Here is a 23,076-nt window from a genome sequence, read left to right as displayed (position 1 = left end):
AATTCTAACAAGATATTGTCTTAAGACAAAATGGACAATGCTGTGTATATAAACTTTGGCTTATTTTGATTATTTGCCTAGAGTAGTAACTGCAAAACTGAGCTAAAGAATGTGAAGGACATGCTGCTGAAATCCAACATCACACTGGTTTCCATCTTCCAGTAATTTAAGAGCCTAGATGCTTCAATACCATTTTTAATTTTGTTTATATTCTGTAAGGGAAAAACATGGTTGCTTGAATTTACACTTGGTAGAAGTTATCCAGATCAAATATTCTGTCACAGATCTTAAACTTAGTTTTTCATTTCTCTTTTGCTCACTTACCTACCAAGATCTTAATTTTAAAATTAATTTCATTGGTTCTTTATGTTATAAATATATTAAGTTTCATCATATTTACAAAAGTCTTTAACCACAGACTAAATAAACAGAACAGAATTTAAAGGGAGGAGGGAGTAGCTCAGTAGGTAAAGGCACTTGCCACCAAGACTGATAACCTGAGTTCTTTCCCCAGGACCGCATGATAGAAAGAAAGAACTGAAATTCCCAATCTGTCCTCTGACCTTCATATATGTGTGTGGTGAATGCAGCCACACACATACACAATGCACACAACAGAAATGAAATGTAATAAATTATTTTATTCAGTGAGTTATTTACAAAGAAAGAAAAATGTGTTATTTGCAGTGCTGAGAAATTGAACCCAGGGCTCAAACACAACAGGCAAGCACTCTGCCACTGAGATGCATTCTCAGTTCCAGTATGTTGAATACTTTTAAACCCCAAATTAGAATTAAGAAAAATTTACCTAGTAAATCCAAATACGTAAAATTTTAAAGTATATTAATTTTATGGGAATTAATTTTCCTAGAAGTAGTTCATCTTGACATAAGCTTCCTAAAAACAAACTTCCAAATTGCTCTAAAAATGAAATTCTTTTAAGGGTTAGAGATGTGGCTCAGAGACAAAGTACATGCTTATTTAGGTGTCCTCTACTCAATTCTCACACACAACAATTCTTCATAAAATATATTTTCTTCTGAAAACAGGGGTAGGGAAAAACAAAAAAAAAATCAGTAAATTTACCAATAGTTTAAATTTTTCAACCATAAAAACTTTAATCACAGTTAACACTGATTGAAAAAGAGATCAGGGCTGAAGAGATGGCTCAGTAGATAAGAGCACCCACTACACAGTAAAAAGACATGAGTCTAGAGGTCCCAGCCATCATGCAGGGAGCTGGGCATGGCTGCACATGCCATAAGCCAGAACTGCAGAGAGCAGACAGGAGCGCCAAGGAAAGACCATGTCTCTAAAGGGAATAAGGCAAAGAAGATACTGACATCTTCACATGGACACCGCACAAGGCCAGGTACACACACGAGCACAGTTACTCTAGCACAAATCTCTCAATGGCTTGACAAAATTGTCTTTACAAACATTTCTCTGCCTTAAAATAAAATTAAGTGCAAAAAGTAAAGTATTTTCTCAATGGAAAGGATAACTAGACTAATATTTTTTAAAACTGCATTTTAGTCCATAATTTCTATAACTAATGGCTAATAATGCTAATAAAACTAAAGCAGTGTGGATAAATGTAAAAAAAAAACATGTTTCAAAATAAATGCCTAATTTACAGTCACTCTTTAATTGCAAATGACTAAATGTCACTGGACAGTGGTGGTGCACACCTTTAATCCCTGCACTTGAGTAGCAGAGACAGATAGATCTCTTGAGTTCGAGGCCAGCCTGGTCTATCAAATGAGTTCCAAGACAGCCAGAGCTACACAAACCCTGTCTCAAAAACACAAAAAGAAAATACAAAACAAAACATAACCCCCCTCCCAAAAAAAGGGACTATCTTGTAGTGATGTTTTGTTTGTTTTAACAAATAAAACTTTCCTGAAGATCAGAGTGCAGAGCTAAGCCACTAGAGGATAGGCAGTGGTGGCACACATCCTTAATCTCAGGATTTGGGAGACAGGCAGACAAGTCCACCCTGGGCTACACAAGATTGATCCAGCCTATAAGAGAAACACAGTTTACACAAAGGTGATCCCAGCAACTAGGAAAATGAAGCCGGGAGTGGCATGGCTAGGTGTAAAGAGGAATAAAGGGTGGGAGGAGACAGGAGCTCACTGCAGTCTGAGGTCTGGTGGAGACAGTGGCAGTCTGGAGATGCAGTCTAAGGAGGCAGTCTAAGAACATGATCATCCTTTTGATTTAGTAGAAGTAAAAGTAGAAGTGGCTGGATACACTGTTTCTCTGATCTCTCAGCTTTCACCCCCTAATATCTAACTCCAGGTTTTTAATTAGAACAATTAGAATTTGTGCCATACTATCTAGTAAAACAATTATATAACACTGCATATACAAACTTATCATATTTTAATGACATATTTGCTATTAATGAGAATGAAATAATTAATGATAGCCTATAAAACAATGTAGTTTAGGATCACAACTCTATTACATAAGGAACACAGAAATAACATATATGCCATGTAATCCTAGCATTTAACGTACAACACAAACTAAAGTTTCAGTGGTGCTGCAGTGAGGCTAATTATCACCTTGGAGTAACTGGAGAGATGACCAAGTTCAGCTCCCCAAACTGACTTAGGGGCTGGTCAATTATGGACAGTCATTCATTGATTTGGGTACCAATTTCATGGATGTGTTCAGGTAGTTCTAAGTTATGCATTCAATTGTTGTTTTCATGCTTTTATATTGTATTTACATCACTTTTTTCCCTTTTTTTTTTTTTTTTTTTTTTTTTTTTTTTTTAGGTTTTTCAAAACCAGGTTTCTCTGTGGCTTTGGGGCCTGCCCTGGAACTAGCACTTGTAGACCAGGCTGGCCTTGAACTCACAGAGATCCACCTGCCTCTGCCTCCTGAGTACTAGGATTAAAAGCATGTGCCACCACCGCCCAGCTACATCACTTTCTTATGTCTGTTTTCCAAACCCAAAACCAGGGCAACAATCTTTTTCAAAATTACTTTTTCCCTGATTTATGAGTTTTTTATGAGTGTCTTAGAAATATTTAAAAGGGCTGAAGATGTGGCTCAGCGGTTAAGACACTTGCACTTATAGAGGACCTGGGTTTGATTCCCAGCACCTACATGGTGGCTCATAACCATCTAGAACTCCTGATCCAGGGGATCAGATGCCCTCTTTCAATTTTTGCCATCAACAGGCACATATGTAGTACACAGATGTAATGCAAGCAATACTCATGGACATAAAATAAATAAACTTAAAGACTTACTTAAACATTGTTTAAAATGTATCTGTCTAGAAAAGGCTAAGAAACATACTTTCAATGTACTCTTCCATTTGATGGTATTACAGCAGTACTTGAACAGTTGCAGTTTCAAACTTGGATCTTGAAACTTTAGTACACATACCTCTCCTGTTTCCTTACTTCTTGAATGATGAAGGGGTGCTCACTCTGGCAGCACATATATCAAAACTGAATGAAGAAGTACTCTACCACAGTCCAGTACTTCAGTGGTAACATTTCCAAAAGTTCTATCCCTAGACCTCTTCTTTTCTAGCTCCTTCTTCCCAGGAAAACAACACATTTTTATGGCACGTGTGTATATGTCTATGTATACATTGTGTCTGTGTGCGTGTGTCTGCATGTGCATATCTGTGTGTGTGCATATGCACATGGAGAGCAGAAGTCAAAGTTGGTGTGTGCCTTATTTTTTGAGACGAAGTCACTCACTGATCCTAGAGCTCATTCATTCAACTAGGGTACATGGCCAGCAAGCTCCAGAATGCTGCTTCCACCTCCCTGAAGCCAGGATTGCATGCACACGCAATGCCTGGCTTTTAATTTTAATGTAGGTTCTTCATGTTTGCATGGCAAGCACTTTATCAACTGAGCCAGCTCCCCAGCCCTCAATACGCTTTTCATAGCTTCAGCTATTTCCCAAGTGCAATTATAACTTGCCTAAATCCTTCTCTGAGCTCTGGACAGATATTCAGAATCCAGCTGGAAACTTCATGGTTTTAGGGAAGAGGCAGTGATAGGTTGACCTCTAGAGGTCATGCCCACAGGCAGAGCTATATTTACTGGACCGGTAATAAAGCCCACCTACTAAATAGGCTTTAAGTCCAACTTGGTTACTCTTGAGTCTCTCTTGTCCATCACTGCTGTGCTCCATAGGCTTTAAAGCAGAAAAGACGTTTCTTTGTTGACATTCCAACTTGGTTAAGAGTAATCTCACAAGCTCCCACCTCTAGATGATGCAAGCCAGTTTCAGATCAGACACATAATGCCTTCTTCTAGGCAGCTAGCAAGCTCTAGGGCGACAGATTCTGAATCAGCAGTCTGAGGCCTAAGAACTCTGGTTTACAGGGATCTTAATACACAGCCAGCTTTAAGCAGGATAGCTCTAGAGACTACCTTCAGTTCTACTCTTTGAAACCTGAACTTTAGAAAAAACTGATTATTGTATTTAAAAGAGAGCTTCATTTGTAAGAGCTAATCCTGAGAACATGTGGCTTCCAAATAAAAACTTAGCAACATCCCTTGAATTGTAGACCTTTAACACTATGGGATGTGACTTTGTAGACAGTTAATAGCCACAGGCACCATTAATTTGTTTTTCCTATTGGGCAAGGGCTAGTTCTAATCTCCATCAGCTATCAGGCAAGTATCCAAATATCCGTTTTGCCTATTAAGATGAAATCAGGCACACTACAAAACTACTTCAAGGTCATTCAGCTAATAAGTACCAGAACTGTAAATTAAATTCAGACCTCTCTCAATGTTTTGAAAGCCTCTAATTTCTATAATGCCTCTTATAACACTGAAACTGCCACCCTCTAGAACATAAATATATAAGATAATCCCTCTAGCCCCCCCCAATCTCATCATGTTACCTTGTTCATCTACCTAAATCAAATTGTCCTTTAAATTTTTGATCTAGTAACTTCACTGCACTTTAACTTCTTTGGAAATTGCTCTATGTACCTCAACTATTACTAAATTTTTCCCAAAGGGCAGGACTTCCTCATAAATTTCTACAGATAACGTCCTTCATTCTCTCCTCCTATTCAGGGTGGATAAAGTGTTTTAACAAATTCCTTTGGTCCCCATTGCTACTCCAGTTATCTTCCACAGTCATGAAAATGCTTTTCGTCAGTATAAACCCATGCCATCCATTCATTTAGCAGTGTGTGGTGGGTGTCATGCATATAGTAAGTAGGAATACAGCTAAGCAGTGGATATATGCAGTAAAAAGAAAAGAGGAGCTTCCTGCCTTTAAATTCAAAAGGTTATTCCAAATGGAATGATAAGGAAAAACACAGCTTCTAGAAGAGCATATCACAGAAACAATTCATCTAACCTAAGAAATATAAAACTGTCATTTAAGCTAGGACTTAAAGGATGGATAAGAGTTCACTAAGATCAAAAAAGAGCTTTGTAGAAAACAGGAAAAAATATGTAGACCCGTCCTAGGCAGCAAATAATATGACAAAGTCTAAGAAACCAAAACATAGTCAAGTGTGGTGGCTCTTACCCATAATCCCAGTATTCCTGAAACACAAGCAGGGGAATTATGAGTTGGAGGCTAGCCTGCAATAGTATAGCAAGATGCTAGCTAGCTATCTCAACCACTCCTCCAAAATCCCATATTGTTGAAGAAAACTGTCCAAAATTTAAAGTTGAAGAAGAAAGGGAGATCCTTCAGGGGCTGCAACATAACCGTAAGTTGTGGCTCTCTTTGGTAGAGAGAAGTGCTAGGGATTGAACTGGTGGGTTCAAACATGCTAAGCACCAGCTCCATACGGGTGCTTTTAAAGAATTCAATGTCGGTCACTCCTCTTTATATCCTTGACACTTCTTTAAGAAAACATCCATGATGGAGCTAGAAAACATCATATTGAGTGAGGTAACCCAGATCCAGAAAGACAATTATCACATGTACTCGCTCATAAGTGGTTTTTAAACATAAAGCAAAGAAAACCAGCCCACAAATCACAATCCCAGAGAACCTAAACAACAATGAGGACCCTAAGAGAGACATACATGGATCTAATCTACATGGGAAGTAGAAAAAGACAAGATCTCCTGAGTAAATTGGGAGCATGGGGACCTTGGGAGAGGGTTGAAGGGGACGGGAGAGGCAGGAAGGGGAGCAGAGAAAAATGTAGAGCNGAGAGAGAGAGAGAGAGAGAGAGAGAGAGAGAGAGAAAGAAAGAAAGAAAGAGAAAGAAAGAAAGAAAGAAAGAAAGAAAGAAAGAAAGAAAGAAAGAAAGAAAGAAAGAAAGAAAGAAACCATCCATGAGTCCATGAGACTTTCTGGCACATTGCCTCCTTGAAATAGTACAAGCTTCTTTAACTTCCTCAAATTTATGAATCCTTTTGTGGGGGCTGGAGAGATGGCTCAGTGGTCAAAAGTACTCACTACCCTTGCACAAGACCAAGGTTTGGTTCCCACCATCCACATGGCAGCCTGCAACTGTCTGTAATTCCAAGGGATCCAACTCTCTCTTCTGCCCTCCATGGGTACCAGGCACATGTGGTGTACATACATACATACATGCATGCATATATACATACAGGAAAAATGCTCATGTTCATCAAAGAAATAAATCTTCTTTTAAAAGAATATTATTGTTAATCAAACAGATTGGAGTGAATCTGTATGTTTTAAGACAGGGTCTTGTTAATTTGCTCAGGCTTGCTTTGAACTCACTAGTCGCCCAGGCTGGCCTTGAACATGAAGCAACCCCCAACTTCAGCCTCCCAATGACTGGGTTTACAGGCATGTATCACTGTACATGTTAAGCATGCACACACACACCTGCACACCATTCTTAAGTGATTCAAAAGTGTTATTCCAATGCCTATTTTACAAAGAAGTTAACTGGCATCTTACAGAAAAACAAGTTGTTTCATTTAAAAGTCAAAATATATGTAAATAGTGCTTAGTTCAGACGTTAAAAAAAATCAAAAGGGATTTTTAAAACACTTATTTAATATGATTTTATTTTGTATCATGTAAATAAAAATTCAAAATGAAAATTAACTTCCAAAAGTTAACTTAGGATGGCTACCTTGCCAACAGAAAATAGAAATATAATTTATTTTGTAATTTTGTTTTTCGAGACAGGGTTTCTCTCTGTAACAGCCCTGGTTATCCTGGAACTTGCTCTATAGACCAGGCTGGCCTCAAACTCACAGAGATCCCAGTCTCTGGCTTTCTAAATGCTGGGACTAAAGGCATGCACCACCACCACCTAGCTGGAGATATAATTTCTTTAAAGCTACTATTAAATGACATTTTTTTTAAAAGTCTGGTTAAGCTGGGCAGGGTGGTGCATAACTGTAAACTCAGTCATTGGGAGGCTGAACTAGGAGGACTGCTGAGAGTTCAAGGCCAGCCTGGGCTACACAGTGAGTTTAAGACAAGCCTGAGCAGGTTAACAAGACCTTGTTTTAAACACAAATGCAAATTAGCAAGACTCTGTCTTAAAACACACACACACATGCAATCTGGTTAAAATCATGTACGCTGATAAATGAGAATATTTTAAAATGCTTATTTGTTGATAGAAAACAAGACCTTAAGCTAACAAGGAGTCTGTATTTTCAAACATCACCAAATGTAATGACTTGGATGAGCTGCTCCCCTTAAGTCTTGAGCACCTGAATATTTGGTCCCTGCTGACAGCTGTTTGGGGAGGATTAGGAGGTGTGGCCTTGCTGGAGGAAGAATGTCACAGGAGGCGTTAAGGTTTTAAAAGACTCGCATCTCTTCACCATTTCAAGTTTGCTCTCAGTTTCCTGTGATATGAGCTCTCAGCTGCTGCTCTAGACACCTGCTACCTGCTACCTCGCTCTACCAGCATGAATTATTATCCCTCTGGAACTGTAAGTTAAATAAAACCTTTCTTCTATCAGTTGTATTCCTCAGTGTTTTATCACAGCAATAGAAAAGTCATTAATACAACAAACTATCTGCCTTCTAAGAAAGATACAAAGACTATGCTTGGGGGTGCATTGTCGTAATCTGGATAGTCTGATGACTAAGGTAGGGGGATGCTGCACGTTCAGTTCCAACCTAGTCTATACAGTAGACCAGGCTAGTCAGAGCTACATAATGGTCACTGTTAAAAAAAAAAAAAAAGGGTACAAAGCAGCTAGACATGGTAGTGCAGACCTATAATCCCAGCATTCAGAAGGCCGAGGCAGGAGGACTACAGCAAATTTGAGGTCAAACTGGGCTGCATAGGGAGTTCCAGGAAAGCCTAGGTACAGTGTGTGCCCCTATCCAAAATAAGTACAAAGACTCACACAAAACCAATAGTTAAAAAGATCTGAAGTTACCATTTAATTTAGAGTTTGTATGGGGAGAATGGAAAAACAAGCAAAGAGGGTGGATGACTCAGTGGGTAAAGGCATCTGCCACCAACCCTGACCACCTAAGCTAGACTCCCAGGTCCATCACAGAGAAGACTGACTGCTGTAAACTGGTCTCTGGCCTCCACATCCTCTCTATATAGTGTGTGTGCATACACACATGCACACATATAAAATGTAATTTTTTTTCTTACTATATAACCCCCGGTAGCTTAAATATAGAGGTTGGCCTAGAAGTCACAGAGATCCGTTTGCCTCTGCCTCCTACATGATGAGACTAATGGTGTGTCCCACCATGCATGGCCTAAAATGATGATTATGATGATGATGATGTTAAAAGAAGTAACTTTGGGAGAAAAGTTACCATAGGAACACTTCACCTATTATTTCTAGATCTATTTACCCAGGTTCTCTCAAAAAAACCTCACTATTGGCCACATTTTCCTCGACTTTTGTCCCAATCTCCCCTCTTAAGCATTAAGTTATGTTTAATGACATCTTAAGAAATAAAAAAGTCCCTCCACCCAGCACCCCCTCATTACTGTTTTTCCTTTACAAACCTCTCAAAAATGGTGAACAGATCTGCATTAGAGGCCCTTTCGCCTGCCTCCTGAGCTGCTGCTATGTGGTTTCTGCCCCGACTTCCCCATCGCAGCAGCCCTCTCTTCACCAAACCCATCTCCTCCATCGACTGGACCCTTGCTTGACAGCAGTCGCCACAGCTGACGACTCTCAACATGAATCAACTGAACAACCCCTCAGATACAATCAACTGAAGAACTTTTCCCGATATGTACAATAAAATGGAACATTATATTAATCAAACCATCAAATTAGTGAAGAGAAAACTGTCCTAGCAGATGCAGTAGAAGGAAACTGAGACCATTTTCTCCAAATGGATGAGGACACACCAATGCGGCTGAATCTGAGTTCAACATACCGTGATGAACTCTTCACAGCCTTGCAATTGTTTTACAGTTGTTTGGGATACACATGCTTGTAGGTAAAACAAGTGCCTTTACCCACTGAGTCATCTTATTGGCTCCATCTTATTTTTTTATTAAGTCAACTCATATTACACAGTCTGGACCTCTCCTTGCAACACACAGTGTAGTACAACTTATTTCTCATAAACAATATTATATCATGAGCATTGTTCCATGTCACTACATAATAGCAATAGGAAGCAGTTACAAAATGCACCCTGTGCTTACTTAGAACACAGACACTAACTCACTTGGTTCTCACAATAGTCCCATGAGGCAAGGACTATCACTATACCCACCTTATAGATGACCTTAAGTCGCTAATGGCCGCAGCTGGTATAAATGTTGCAGTTAGGATGTGAGCTATGAGGTCTGCTGCCTGGCCAATGTGCTGAAGGACATGCTCAGCTGCTTCTCCCGAAGTAAATATAGATTCCCTAAAGCCTGCTAACAACTGCGAAGTATCTTACAGCATAGATATACTCTGATTTTAACTCTTCTCTTACCAACAGGTATTTTGGACATTTTTAAATATTTCTGTTTCCTTTTATTTGTAGTCATGATAAATGAATATTCTTAATAGAGTTATTGTTGGGCTTAAAATGTATGTAACATAAAACTCACAAACATTAAATGATTATATCAAACATTACACGGACTTTAAACTTTGATAGGTAATGCCACATTTCTTCCCAGAAAGTTGTTCTACTTAACTTATAGTCTAATTGCTATTTATTTTTAAGTTAATATGACAAGTAAGACTCACTTTGAGTTTTTAATTAATAGTGACAAAAAAAACACCACTAGGTTAATAATAATCACGTTCTGATTTGACAATTATCTGGCACATAAAACAAATGTAGACCTAAAGCTGCTTAGGGGAGTCTTCTTCCAGTTATGATGCCAGCTTTCCTACACAGAAAACAAGGGTACTGAACTAACTAGCCTCCAGTATTCAAGACACCTACTACTGCGATTAAGAAAGACCTAACGTTATTCCAAGTAATAATTATAGTACTAGCATAAGTTAGGGTCTTAAAACTTTTATTTTCTTCAGATTACAGCAACTACAGAGCACCTAGGCAGATCATTTAAGTAGTCAGTTTTCAGGACCCACCTGTGGCTTATTCTCAGAGGCTGTTATTCCCCTGAGACCCATAAAATTTGAACAGATAGTTGTAGCATAGTCCTAAGATAAAATGTGCCTACAAACTAAGAACCAGGTTTTTGTTTTGTTTTGACTTTCAACTGTTATCCTGGGACTGAGATGAACTATTATTTATTCGTTATTCTAGTATATGCTAGAACTAAGTGCACAATAACAAACAGAGGACCTCTGCCACCGCAGAACTTTCATGCCAGATGAGAAACACAAATAATAACCCAAAAATACTCAAAGGTAAAACGAGAAGTTCCACTGAGACTAACAATGACCAACAACAACAAAATTAATGCAGAAAGACACTATGCAATCTTTTCATTCTTTCACCAACATGCAACACTAAGAATTGTATGGCGGGGGCGGGGGGGGGGTCAACAAGGAAACGATTTTGCAATCTAACCACACAGCAAAAGTAACAATCAATCACAACTATATAACAACACACTTAACTTTTAAATCAACTGTCCCTATAGTTATCTGATCATGTGTCTTAAATGTTTTACATAATCAAGAGTAGAAAATGAGTAGAAAACCAAAAGTGACACAACTGAACATTCAAATAAATGAATGTAACTACAGGTGAATTTTTTGTTTTGTTCTGTTGGTGTTGCTTACACTTATTGGAGACTGAACTTCCAGCTTCACGTATGCTAGGCAAATGCTCTACCACTGAGCCACGCCCCCAGATCTTATCTACAATATCTTAAGAACTGTTCAAATAAAAAGTTCAAATAAAGAATAATGCTTCATTATGATAATTCATTATTATTAATAATAAAATTTTATGAAAATACTAACGCCCTTAGAAACTAGGAATCAACATAAGGAACAAGTGTCTTGTAAAAATGAAGGTTTGAAATAATAACAAATAGCAAAAGTATCTAAGGTAATATTTAATTTAAAATATAGCTAATTCTAGAATATTTACAGAACAGAAGCCACATAAATAACTGGCTTTGAGTGTCCATTTCTACAACTTCAAAATAAGAATATTTGTCTACTTTGCTTACAAGATTGCATGAAGACTAATTCATGTATTTGGAAGCATATACCCTCCCCTGCCCCCAAAGAGGTCAGTTATTTTCAGATAACTTCTCTTTTGCTCTCACTGTAAGTTACAGCAGTTTAACAAACTAAAGTGGTTATATAAGGACTTCACTTCCTTTCTCGTGCCCATGATATAGTGTTAAAAATGAATTTAAAAAAATGACAATCAGAAGAAAAAATTTAAAAATTTTTAATTCATAAACATATTAACACCACAGATTGTTTCTATAGGTATTAATGGCCTTGAATAATACTATACACCAGTCAGAAAAATATCTTTCATATATGTACAAAATTGTTTATAAATATAACTATCACTATTAGCACCAAGTTCTGCTATGAAAAGACAAGATACACGTGCATATCCACATATACAATGTATTCTAGAAAGACATTTATATTCTGATTAAGGCATGCTATGTTGAATGCAATGACAGTTCATATTAATTGCAAACAGTTTACCAAAAACCTTATACTTTCATAGGCTTGAGGAAACTTCTAGTACAAGTCTAACAATCTTCCAAAGTCACAATCCCATGTTATTAGCAGCACACTGCCTTTTTAAAAAACAGTATTTTAAATTAAGACACTTTTTAATTGGAGAGCAGTTTGCAGTATTTCATCATTGCTTCTTCAAAAATTTTCAGCTGTAAATAGATTGGCCTAGGATAGACTGTCCTTTAAAATTCTTAAAATACAAGCTAAGAGGGTTAGGTTAACATGGCAACACTAACGACTTCTCCAAATTCAAAACAAGAAGCACCAGCAAAACAATTAAGTAGACATGATATCTTGTTTGTGCTCTGACAAATAAAGCTTGCCTGGAGATCGGATGGATACCGACCACTATTCCTAACAACCTATTTTCCCCCCAAGTGAAACATTTGTTACATCAAAAACCCATTAAAATTTATATCTATTTGCAACTTCATAGCTTGAAAACTAAAATTTAGGCAAATTTCTGCCTGCATCTGTGACATTGGTTAAGTGTGATTTAGCATATTGGCCTGCATTTTTAAAGAGGGGGAGGGGAGCGACAGTGACAACTTCCAACGTGTAGGGCTTGTTAAATGTCACCCCCTCCCCGCCCAAAACATTTGTGAATAAGCCGGTAGAATCCATTCAACAACTGCTGGACTGGAGCTGATCAAAGTTTTCCCCATACTCCACTTGGAGAATATTACACCCAGGAAAAGGAACAGAAACTGGTCATCCCTGACACTGAAGCTAGTCCCCCGGAATTTCCCAAAATATGCTTCATCTCCAAACGAAGAAGGGACACTTCGGAGACCAAAGGTGAGAGGGTAGTTTAACTCTATGCAGACAAGAGGAGGGGCGAGGGTGGTGAGGACGACACGGGCAGGTAAGCAAAGAAATCTGGTCTTCGGTGGGCACCAGCAGGTCCAGGAGCCCAGGTCTCAGGATGACCCTCCCGGAAAAGTCTCGGAACCCAGGGAGGTTCCCCAGGAGGGCGCCAGGCAGTGCCAGGGGGCCCCGCCCCGCCTCTCTGGCCACCTCGGGGACCCGGGACCGCGGACAGAGGCAGCCGAGGCGGAGCAAGCGTCCGCAGGCTCCGCCAGGTCTTCCCGCAGCTCACCTGAGAGTGTCGCCTCCGCCCTCGGCTCCCACGGTGCATCCCGCGGGGCCTGGCGGAGGGTGCAGTGACGCCGCCCCGACCGGCCCCAGGGCTGCCCGGCCGGGCCTCCCCGCTCCGGGGACGCACCGGGTGCCCGCCTCGCCCCGGTTCCTGGGTCCGCCGGGCGGCAGGAAAGGAAGGAGAGGCGCAGAGGCGGCCTCCTCTTCCCCCGCCGCGAGCCCCCTCCCGAGCTGCGGTTCTCCGCAGTCCTCTCCGGCGCAGGTCCGGCCCCGCTCCCCCGCCCGGGAGTCACTTCGGCAGCGGCGGCCCAGTCGCCATTACAGCTCAACAACTGACACGGAGGAGGAGCGGCGCCGGCGGCAGCGGCGGTGGCGGCGGCGGCGCGAGGCAGGGCGGGAGCAATCGGGGAGGGGGGAGGGCGGGGGGGGGAGAAACCAGCCAAACCTCGCGAGAACTGTCCGGAGACGGTTCCACAGGAATGCAACCTTGGGTTAGGGCCATGTTGAGTGTGGCCGAAAGGTGAGCGTGAGATTAGCCGAGGAAAGGGAACGCGAGGAAGCCATCTTTGGTGTGGCGCGGTGGGAGCTCGGCAGGACTCGGGAGGAGCCAAAGTCTATCCGCAGAGAGACCACCCCCTTCCCTTTGACGCTAATTGGGCCTTCTGGCTGAGCGTTTCACCCCGGGCGAAAACACGCTGAGAACTTGATAGGGGTGAACCGGGAAATCGGGAACCCGCAGCTTCCTGAGAGTTGATGATGCTTCATCGATTGTCCAAATAAATCGTCACTCCGTCACTCTAGTCAGTTCAGAGTCACCGCAGCTTTGCGGCTGCTTGCTGCTGTCACAGTGGCCGTCTCATTGGCCAAGGCTTACAGTTCTGTTTAGCGTGCACGCGGATGGCATAAGATTCCAAAGCAAGCAAAACTACGTTTCCTTTCCATTCGGTATTGTGGTTTGAGAAACCCTCTGGGGTCAACGTGTTTTCTCTTAGCTTTGTCTTTTTCCAGTCGCTGCATGGTGAATTCTACCATCTGCCAAGACTTTAGAGGACACACCTTCCGTTAGGTGCTCACTGCTCATAAGCTCTTGTTACTTTCCTTCACCTCCTAGACTCCAATAGCTGCTTTGCCTAGAAATTATTTCTCATCTAAAGTGCTACGATTGTCTTAAAGGCTCCTTTTTCTATATATACCCAGTAGGGCCTAGCACAGTATTAGAACGTTGTAGGTGTTCAATAAGTGTTTGTTAAATGGACCACATCAATAATAGCAGAAGGCAAAAACTGATCCCCTCCGCAGGGAAGCCATGTCTCAACAGGAACTACGTGAATGTACAAAAGTCCTGCATACGTGTAAATGTATGCCCCTCTGCAAAGAATGCGAAATATGGCAAGAAAAACATTTGATAAGTGAAACCGGGCAAGTGAGATGGATTAGTAAGTAAAGAGACTTGCCATCAACCTTGACAAACCTGAGGGCCATCCCTGAACCCCGAATGGTGGACCATGATAGCCGATTCCCTGACCTCCACAGGAGAGCCTTAGCGTGTGCAGGTGCACAAGAATACATGCATGCAAATATACATACATACATACAATAAAAAGAAATGTGAGATTTAGCTTTCCCCTACCTAGTTATTTTATAGACTATATCCGGTCACCTTATTAAGTAACTAGAGTCACTTTTTTAAAGGAAGAAATGGGTTCTGAAACACTATTTGACCAATATTACAGCATCAATAATGGGTTTAGAATCTCCTTTATTCCAAAGATTACTATACTTTTCCACCTCCCAACAGAAATGAAAAAGGATTTCTATTTGTGTCAGCAACATTGCCCCTCTGCTATCAACCTATACTCTTCACCAGTCCCCTTTCCCCTCTGTTCTCTCTCTGTCTCTCTGTCTCTCTGTCTCTCTGTCTCTCTCTCTCTCTCTCTCTCTCTCTCTCTCTCTCTCTCTCAGACAAAGCCTTGCTGGGTAGCCCAGGTTGGCCTGGAACTCACAATCCTCCTGCCTCATCCCCTGAGTGCTAGGATCACAGACCTGCACTACCATGCCTAGATAATCCCTCTTCTTTTTGATATTCTGTGGCTTCTTTTTACTCCCTTGAGAGGTATTGGCTTTCAAGTACATCGAAGTCTATACCTTTTCCTCCCAGTTTCAGGAAAGCAATTAGTCTCATTCCTAATGATTAAACAAATGATGAAAGCGGTACTTCCAGAGGTTGCCCCTGCCCGGCCTCTACCAGCCAAGGTAAGACTAGAGAAAACTCCTGTTTCCGCCTGTGTTGTGATTGTAGGTGGGATGCTACACCCACTTGGCTTTTGGAGATCTGAGCGCCAAGGCTTAGACTAGTACATTAAGTACTAGCTAGTTATTGGCTAATTTGATCATGTGTTACGTCAAGTAACATCTAATCTTCTTTTCATGTGTTAGTTATTTTAACTCTTGTACAACCTTAATGAGCCACACCCCTAAAGAAAACTGGCTCTCCCTTCTCCAGAAGTCATCAGCTGTCAATAGCTCCTCATTTAGGGGGTGGAGGCTCCTGGATGTCTCCCCGGCTACATGCTAGAATATTATTCGTGGCCAGTGGTTCTCAACCTTGCTAATGCTGTGACCCTTTAGTACACCTCTTCATATTGTGGTGACATTATGTGATGATAGAGGTTTGTCAAGGGGGTTGCAAGTTACAGGTTGAGAACTGCTGGTTTAGGTAATTTAATGTCTTTTTTATGTCTCAGTTTCCACCTCTGAATAGTGGAAATTGTAGTGTATCTATAATTTAGGGTTGTAAAGGGGACCCAGGATTCAATTCCTATAACCCATATGATAGCTCACAACCATCTGTAACTCCAGTTCCAGAGAATCTGATGCCCTCTTCTGACTTCTGTGACACACACACACGCACACATGCGTACGCACACAAATGTAATAAATATTAAAAAAGAAAAAAGACCTGATACCCTTCCTAAATCTGATAAAGGAGAAAGTAGGAAAGATGCTTGGAAACTGAGCTTATGCACACTTGAAAGAATTTCCTGAATAGGACCACATTGTTCAGGTATTAAGACCAACAAATAATAAACAGGACCTCAAGAAACACCAGAGACTGGAGAAATGGCTCAACAGTTAAGAGCACTAGTTGTTCTTCCAGAGGACCCTGGTTCAATTCCCAGAACCTGTGTAGTTCTCACTCACGATCCACGACTCCAGATCCAAAGTGTCTGACGCCCTCTCCTGTCCTCTGTGGGCACTGCATGCTTGTGCACAGACCTACAACAAGCAAAACACCCATACATATAGAATAAAGCAGAAAAAAAATTAAAGGACACCATCATCTGTGTGGCCACCTACAGAATAGGAAAGGAAATAATTACCAGCTAAATCTGACATAAAGTTAGCACCTAGAATATACAAACAACTAAAAAAAAAAACTACACATCAAGAAAGCAGGCAAACCAATCTAAGAAAATGAAACATGAAACTAAGAAAGTTTTCAAAAGATTAAAAACAAATGGCTAGAAAATATTTTGGTTTTTTTTAACGTTCAACATATTTTGCCATCAGAGAAATGCAAATTTGGGGTTTTATCTTACTCCAGTAGAATAGCTATGATGGAAAAAAATGCTGGTGTGGATGGGGGAATAGCACTTATTCACTGCTAGTAGAAATGCGAATTGGTACAGCCACTATGGAAATGGGTGTGGAGGGCCCTCAGAAAGTTAGAAAGAGATATGCCACTTGACTTATTCTCTGTCTTATTCTCAGTCACATATTCAGATGATTCTATGTTCTACGACAAAGATACTTGCTTATCTGTGTCCATTGCTGTTATGCTCACAACGGCAGGAACTGTAAACAACCTAGATGCCCATCAGCATTTCAAAGGATAACAAAAATGTGGTATTTTTACACAATGAAATAACGTTCAGCTGCCAAAAATGAAATTATAAAATTTGCAGGTAATGAAGCTATAAACGATCATTCTGAGTGAAATAACTCAAACCCAGAAAAAAAAATACATGTTTTCTCTTTGTGGATACTTTTTTAGATTTTTAGATTTGTGCATTTCATTTGGAATACCCACGGAGGTCAAAAAACTAGTAAGGGAGGCAGGAGTTTCCATGAGGTGGGAAATAGAAGGCAAGGGTCTAAGGGAGAGGAAGGGGAATGAGACAGGAAGGGTTAGGTGGGTGGAGTGTGAGAGGGCAGAGTGAAGGTGGAGAGGGAGCTAATACTAAAAACCCTTTAGGGAAAGACATATGGAAACCCACTATTGTGGGAACCTCAAAAAGCCTATGTGTACATATATTTTTTAAAAACCTTTTAGAATTACCCTATGATAGTAACAACACCCCTACCAGACACCACAGGTGAACAAATAAAAAACCCAGTGCCACGAGTGGGTTACCTACTCGGGGTTTATTTGGAAGTAGTGTCCCATAGACTCCCAAACATTATAGACTATTGTCATTGATCTTGGTGATCCTCCAGGACGTGGCATGAAGACCTACTGCCGAAGGCAGTACATGGTTGAATCACAGAACACGGAGAAGGCAGGTAGGAGCTGACGTGAACGCCTCAGCTCTACTGACTAGCTTTCACAGTGATGGACGGTGCAATGCACACCCCAGAGGAAAAACATCATCACAGTCTTAGCCAGCTGTAAACCTCGTAAGCTACGAGAATGACCAGCTTGGCAAGATATGTCCACCGGGGCAATAGTGACACAAATGTCAAGGGAGTAACCAACAACTTTCTGATTGGCATTAAAGCTTGCTCCATAAGATGGGACCAATGCTTAGCGTTGTTACTGAGGCCAAGAACCTGAAGCTCGATAGGGCATAGGGGAGGGACTAATGTTATTCTGCTAAATGGGCATAGTGCTAAGCTGATTGATTCTTAATGACATATTGCTATACCAACAGATTAGTGTATCTCTCAACCCTCATCAGAGAACTTTCTTTTAGCAGCAGATGGTGATTAACACAGACCCACAACTGGTCAAGGGCAGAGGATAAGAAACTGCAGAATGTGCATCCCTAAATGAGACATGTGTGCCACACCCCCTCCTCCTAAGGCTAAGAGACCACCCCAGAAGATGAGATGGAAAGATTTTAGGAACCAAATGTGGCAACTATAAGAAAACAGTGCTCTGCACACTTGAACTCACAGCAGTTGTGACAACAGGCACAAGACCTAAAGAGGCCAGTTAGATATACTCAAGGAGTAAAGATACACTTGAGTTCAATCCCTGGATCCCACATGATAGAAAGAAAGAACCAACTCCCTCGGGTTGTCCTCTGACCTCCACATGTGTGCCAAGGCACACATGCATTCACAAACATATATATGTGCACACATACAATACAAACAAACAAGAAGTTGTTTTTAAAAGAACCAAGAAAACCAGGCATAGTAGTTCATTACTATAAACCTAGTACCCAGGATATAGAGGCAGGAGAAACCTGGCAAGTTTGGGAGCAGACTGATGGTCTACATAGCCAAGTTCCAGACTAGCCAGGGTTGCAATGCAAGATACTGTCTTTTAAAAAAAAATCCAGAGGAAGAAAAAGAAACCTAAAGAAAAACCTTGACTCTAAACATTTCCCCAGCCTGAGGTAAACACCATCACTCTCCAGTTGTACCAAGCAGGTACCAGTGTTTTTGTACTTCAGGACATGATAGTTTATACTTGTCATCACAGCACCTGGCAAGCAGAGCAGGGTGGATCAGGAGTTCAAGGTCAATGTGTAACACCTGAGACAAGCAAAGGTACTGGGGATGTGGCTCGGTGGCAGAGTGTTTGCCAAGCATACACAGGTCCTAGGTCCAATCCTCAGTACCCACAAAAACAAACAAAAAGAATTCCTTTGAGTTTCTTCTAATGGTCCCCAGCTTTCTCCATCCCTTTCTTTAATCCCTAGGCACAGCAGAAACTAAAATCGGACATCTATAGCTAGGGAAACAGTCCAGAGAGAAAAATTAACTAATTAAAACGGCAGATCACCCCTTCTCCTTAGAAGACAACATAACTTCAGGAAATGCTGACTGGGGAAGACAGTAGACTTTTGATTGAAATGTTGATTAATCTTTTAACCTAATGAGTTAACAGTTGAAAACTAATATGATATAAGGTTTTCTACTTCAGGCAGAAGATGTGGCTTAGCAATTAAGAGAGCATATTGGTTTTTCTAGGGAACTTCAGTTCAGGTCCCAGCACCCACACAAGGTGAGTTATACACCTCTAAGTCCAGCACCAGGAATCTGAGACCCTCTTGCAGCCTCTGTAGGGAAACCAACACACTCGCAACAGACACACACAGATGTACGTGCACACACAACTTTATTCTGAACGATCTTCTATTAACTGAAATTGATTAGAAAAGCCATAGGACCTGCTAGAGTCATTCAGGAGAGACTGATCTCCCTCAGGGAAGAAACCGAGAAGGATATGCTGAGAAAAGAAAATAATATAAAAGAGAAGAAATGAAATGAAAAGAGAAAAGAAAAGGACTTTTACTATTATATTCCTGAGCCTTATTCAGAATGCAAGAATACAAGTGCTCTACCAAAGAGAGAACCAAAACAGGTGAGGCAGCTGAGTGATGAAAGAGACAGGAGTGCAGAAAGTTAGCTAAATAATAGAATTTCAAATAACACCTCACAGGACAAGAATGGAGGGATAGGATGGTGTGGTGGTTTGAATGAGAAAGATCTCAATTGGATTGTATGTTTAGATGCTTGGGCCCCAGTTAGAGGAACTGTTTGGGAAGGATTGGAGGTGTGGCCTTGTTGGAATACCTATAGACTTGTTGGAAAAGGTGTGTCACTGGGAGTGGGTTCTGAAATTTGAGAAACCAATGCCAGGTGCAGTATCTATCTATCTATCTATCTATCTATCTATCTATCTATCTATCTATCTATCTATCTATCTCTGCCTGCAGATCAAGATATAAGCTCTCAGTCCAATGCCTGTCTGTCTACCTGTCACTATGCTTCCTGTTTTGATGATAATGTACTAACCCTCTGAAACTGTAAGCAAGCTCCCAATTAAATGATTTATTTTATGGTAATTGCCTTGGTCATGGTGTCTCTTCACAGCAACTGAACAGTGACTAGAACAGGTGGAAAAGAGAAAAGATTTAGGTAGGGATGACCCACTTTAAGAGTGGCAATGAAAGGAAACGGCGAGTAAAAAACTGAAGATTAGCAGCTACTGCTAAAAACACCTAAAACTGATTGCAAAATTTGGCTCCCAGCACTCGGGAGGCAGAGGCAGGCAGATCTCTGTGAGTTCGAGACCAGCCTGGTCTACAAGAGCTAGTTCCAGGACAGGCTCCAAAACCACAGAGAAACCCTGTCTCGAAAAACCAAAAAAAAAAAAAAAAAAAAAAAAAATTGGCAAGATGTACTACACTATTAGCAATCAGAGAAAACTAAAACAACTAAAACTGTAATAAGTGGCCGGCTGTTCAAGGAAGCTGATTCCTTCCCCCTCACCTTCATGAAGGAAATCATGTGTTGGCTTATATCCTGACATATGTTCCTTATCTTGGTGCAGTTTTGAATTAAATACTTCACAGCCATAAGGAAGTCACCAAGGTTCATAAGGAGGCAAGTATAAAATTTTTTAATCATTAATAATTGCAAGAATTAGAAGCACCATATCCATCAACAGGGGAATAAATAAGTAAGCCAAAGAATGTCCATACGATGAAACGGCAAGTAACAGAGTTAATAAATGGAAGGGTAAATCTCACAAAAATAATTTTAAGAAACCAAAATAACTAATTCTAGCACTCTGGAAACTGGAACAGAACTGTCATAAACTTGAGGCCAGCCTGGGCTACAGAGTAACACTCTGCTTCAAAGGCAAAAACAAACAACAGATTTCAGGATACATATGGAATAAAGCCAGTTCCATAAAGCTTCAAAATGTAGACAGTAGGGGGCTGGAGACTTGACTCAGCAGTAAAGAGAGCTTGCTGCTCTTCCAGGGGACCCAGGTTCAATTCCCAGCACCCACATGGTGGCTCCCAACTGTCTGTACTCCAATTCCAACAATCGGACACACGCACACAGACCAACATACAGGCAAAACACCAATGCACACAAAAGAAAAGAGAGTTTTAAAAAAATATAGACAACACTGGTATAGGTAATTTAGGAATGTGCATAAACATAGTAAGCTTTTCCCTTAGTTTTTGGGACAGTCTCCTGTATTCCAGGTGGGCTGTAAATGCACAATGTGACTCAGACTGACTTTGAACTCCTGATCCTCCTGCCTCTGCCTCGAGGCTTAATCATAGGCATGAGTCACTCTACTTGAAGAGTAAAATATTTTTAAATGCTAATGAGTAAGGAAAGACTGAATTCAAAAAGGTGAGAACCTCTAAGGTAGTAGAAGGGAAATTAATATAAGCTTCTTAGTTTCTAAACTATTAAATTATATATTAAAAATGAATAAAAAAAATTTTTAGAGACAGCATCTCATACAGTAGCCCAGGGTGTTTGACAATTCACTGTGCCGTCCAGGTTGGTCTTTAGCTTGTGATAACTTTCTTGCCCTGGCCTCCCAAGGGTTGATATTACAGCCAGGCATGAGGCACTCAATTTGGATCTAAACGTAAGAATTATAAAATATGCCCAGGGAATGGGAAGAAAAAATAGCCAAAATGGAAAAATGGAACAGAAGAATGTAACTTCAGTTAAGGCTTTTCAGTTTCCTAGCACTGGACAACAAAGGACGGTAATTTTATCAGAGCTGGAGATCTAAGACAAAACAGCTGCAACTTTCTTGGAAGTAGATTAGTCAGGAGGCGGAAGGAAGGGATGGCGAGGTGGGATAAGTTCTGTCCATCCTGTCCCCCCAGCTGTGATTCACTCTGCCTCGGCCCCTCCGCCGCTTGGTTTCCAGAAAGGAAGGTGTGTTAGTGTGCAGGCAGCTTGAGTGTGTGTGTGTAGTTTTACGTGTAAGCGAAAGCTTGAAGGGCCATGGATTCTGGCTCAGCGGGAGAGCACGCACCTAGGATGAAGGAGACCCTGGATTCAATTCTCAAGCATGACAAAAACCAACCAACCAACCAACCAACCAACCAAAAAAAAAAAAAAAAGCCCGTAATGTTCACATTGTTACATGGTCTAGATGCCAATTCCCTCAGTCCCAACAATAAAGTTATATCCTATGACAACCTTATTTTTCTTTGAGAAACACTTGTGAATTTATTTATTTGTGACAATTTTATTAGTTGCATCATCATTACACGTTCTTTTATCAATTACAGTGCCGTCACATGTTCTTTTGTAAGACTGTTTCCTAACTCTGAATGTCATAATAAAAACAATTTTTAGACTTATTTTATATGTCTTTATAAGAAATCAAGATACTAAAATTTAGGCAGTGTTCTGTGCTGACTCAGAAATGCCCCCATAGGCTGCTGGAACACCTGGCCCCCAGCTGGTGGCATTTTGGGAGCTTGTAGAACCTTTATGTCAGGGAGCACGGCTACTGAAAATGGGTCACTGCAGGCAGGTCTTTGAGGGTTCCAATACAGCCCTTCTTCCAGGCCCCTCTGCTTCCTAACCTGAGATGAGAGGAGGGTCCTGTGACAGGCCTTGTTTTGGGGCCACCAACCAGTTCTCAAATCATAAGACAAAGACTTTGTCTTCATTTTAAGTGCTTGGCCTTAGCTTAACTCTTGTTTTCTGCTTTTGTTTTTGTTTTGTTTTGTTTGGGGGGGGTTATGTTTCAAGACAGGGTTTCTCTGTGTAGCCCTAGCTGTCCTGGAGCTAGCTCTTGTAGACCAGGCTGGCCTTGAACTCAAAGAGACCCACCTACCTCTGTCTTCCCAGTGCAGGGGGGGGGATTAAAGGCATGAGCCACCACCTCCCGGCCTTG

At 40.9% G+C, this 23,076-nt stretch overlaps 1 protein-coding gene across 4 annotated transcripts in view; it reads right to left on the bottom strand.

Annotated features, from left to right (window-relative positions):
* The window catches only part of Cep350 (centrosomal protein 350), a 135,220-nt gene extending 121,657 nt beyond the window's left edge, over positions 1-13,563 (bottom strand). For all 4 annotated transcript variants that reach the window (XM_050135390.1, XM_050135395.1, XM_050135392.1 and 1 more), the window contains exon 1: positions 13,174-13,563. The gene's annotated coding sequence lies outside the window, so the exon portion shown is untranslated. The remainder of the gene's footprint in view (positions 1-13,173) is intronic.
* Positions 13,564-23,076: the final 9,513 nt, after the last annotated feature.

Source organism: Alexandromys fortis, unplaced genomic scaffold, assembly GCF_014885135.2.
Source record: "Alexandromys fortis isolate MF-2015 unplaced genomic scaffold, M_Fortis_MF-2015_v1.1 scaffold_21, whole genome shotgun sequence".
In the NCBI taxonomy this organism is placed as follows: Eukaryota; Metazoa; Chordata; class Mammalia; order Rodentia; family Cricetidae; genus Alexandromys; species Alexandromys fortis.
The sequence above is the reverse complement of the archived record's forward strand: the minus strand, read 5'-3'. Positions and strand labels throughout refer to the sequence as shown.